General features: G+C 35.4%; 1 non-coding gene across 1 annotated transcript; it reads left to right on the forward strand.

The window, feature by feature from the left end:
* The first annotated feature begins 2,201 nt into the window (after nucleotides 1-2,201).
* On the forward strand, nucleotides 2,202-2,275 carry Trnat-agu. Its single transcript has one exon. It is a non-coding gene; the product is annotated as a tRNA-Thr (tRNA).
* Nucleotides 2,276-2,577: the final 302 nt, after the last annotated feature.

The following is a 2,577-nucleotide window of genomic DNA, read 5'->3' on the forward strand; positions in this document are numbered from 1 at the left end:
TGCGCTGAGTGAGTGAGAAAAGTTAGCCTTCGGACTTCTCGCACCAGAGTCGTCCCCTTATTCCCGAATTAATTCGGAGTTGCTTGCTTGTAATTGGTCGCATGAGTGACGAAAAAGAGGGCCGTCCGCACTGAAATTTCTTGATCGAATTTCCTAAAGTACAGCAAAACATTAATATTATGTAGATTTCTTGTATAGATTAAAGCGATAAATCAAGACGTTTAAATCATTCATCTTCTCCCAAATAAGTTTCACACAGTTAGTACAGTTATGCGCGCATATTCACTAACATTCTGTAGATATAGCATCTCTATATAGAAAAACTATTACTCATTCATGCGGTTCATGGAAAGTGAAAAGTTTATCGGCTTTTACGCCAACAACGAAAATGAGAATATAAAAATTCCCTTCACGCAAAAAAAATAAAAAAATAAAACATATTTTATTTGACTTGCAGTTGTTACGCTGTGCATGTGTATGTATGTATGCTAATATATTTGTGTGTAAATATGTACGTCTAAGTAATCTCTATTTACATATGTATGTGCACCAATTATTTTCGACCCCGCAAAAAAATAACTTCAGTCGTAAAAATGTTCCTTTTATTCGCCGTAAAGTAGGCTACGCAAACAAATTTGCTGCACGTCTTGTTAACTAATTCGGCTTGGCTCGCTACAGAGTTGCCCTGGCAAAAAAGTTCAAGATGCTTTTTCTTGTCTCGTAAATTTTTCTATTTTTCCCCCACACTGTTTATTTGCCGGCAAACTGTTACCAATTTCCATCCCAAACTCTGCCACACATCCTAAAGATTCCAGTACAATTCTTTGTAGATACCAACCAACTCAAGTTATGTTTTATTTTCGCCTTTTTTTCTTCCGGTTTACTTAATTCATTTGTATTACGTAGCGATATAGCTTATCCACATTCTTGTATTAATTTTATGTACATGGATTTCATTGCTGGGGGCGAAATCCGGCGCTAAAGTGAAAAGTTTATTTGTTTACTTCCGTTGCCGGCATATTGTCGATTTTTTGTTTGCTTTTCTACCGGCTTATACACATTGTGCCGGCATATGGGAACTCACTTGGGAAAAAAACTGTGCTATTATATATACATATGTATGTATGTATGTACATATATTGGGGTGGGTAAATTTTTTTAATATACGCGTATTGCATAGGAGGATTGTGTGTGTGATTCTAAGCAAATTATCCTAAGAAACCATGGTTCTAAAATCAATTTGGAGCTTTCCAAATTGCGAAAATAGGTTTCGAAGAAAATTTTAAAATTTTCACTGTTACGCCCTGTGGTGGAAGTTTTAACAAAAAGATAAGTGTAGAATGGTATTTCTCATACCAAAAAACCCCTTACAGCATGTTTTGATAAAAAAATTTAACCACTTCTCTACGACACTGCCGCAAAATGTAAGAAACATATTTTCGTTATTTGACAAACTCCAAATTGATTTTAGACTTATGATTTCTTCGGCAAATTTGCTTAGAATTACACAGAATTTCATTCTTATTGACCCGCCTTAATGTACATATGTATGCCATCTGCATTTATTGCATACATTTTATATTTTGGGCATCACATAGCTAATTTTGCTTGTACGTCTTTTTATGTACATATCAGGGAACTTCCTTCCACATAAATTTTAACATTCGCATTCGCTTTCGCATTCGCAATAATCAACGCGGAGCTTTTGCGAATGCGAATATTGTGCAAGTGCACTGATAAAACGTATATCTGGCAAACAAAAAATTTTAGCCAACATTTGTTTGCCTGTGGAGATGCTTAAAATGATATATCTACCTAGGTACATGCTTGTATGTACATAAGTATGTAATAAAAGCAAGGCAACAGATAGATAAACAATCGAACGAAAAATTTTATATTTGGCAGCGGCATTTTTTATTTATAGCCACCTACAAACCATCGAAGAATTGTTAGAAAATAAAAGTCAAAAAACTGAACTGCTTTCTCGACAGCAAACGCACTGTAGAAACACACATACATCCATACATGTACATCCATCAGCATTCGTTTGACATCCGCTTCTATGCTGCCTGCTGTTCGTGTCCGTTCGTTTTAATTTCTCATAGAACGTTGAAATGTTTGCCGTGTCGTCTGCATTGCCGACATTGCCACATCCCAGCGCTGCCGTTGAGTTGCGTCATTTGACAGCGATGGACGCAAGCGGCGCCGTGGCTTAGTTGGTTAAAGCGCCTGTCTAGTAAACAGGAGATCGTGAGTTCGAATCTCGCCGGGGCCTTTGTGTCTGTAAAAAGATGCAGTTGAGTTTTTTTAATTTCATTTTTTTTTTCTTTTTTTTTGCGTAGATTAAAAATTTTAGTGTTAGGCTCTTCGGAATTTGGTAACGAGGAAAATCTGCTTTTACTAAAAAAAAATGAAGCATTAATTTTATAATAAAAGTTTATGAAATATTTAAAAAAAAATTTCGGTCGTTCTTCATATTTTTGAAAAACCATCCACTTTTGCTGTGGTATTTACGTGTATATCAATTCTTCTATAAACAACCAATTTACTGAAGTTCATAAAATGTTTTTGCTGTCG

This window comes from Rhagoletis pomonella, unplaced genomic scaffold (genome assembly GCF_013731165.1).
Source record: "Rhagoletis pomonella isolate Grant_MI unplaced genomic scaffold, Rhpom_1.0 Rhpom_scaffold_00001, whole genome shotgun sequence".
Taxonomy (NCBI): Eukaryota; Metazoa; Arthropoda; class Insecta; order Diptera; family Tephritidae; genus Rhagoletis; species Rhagoletis pomonella.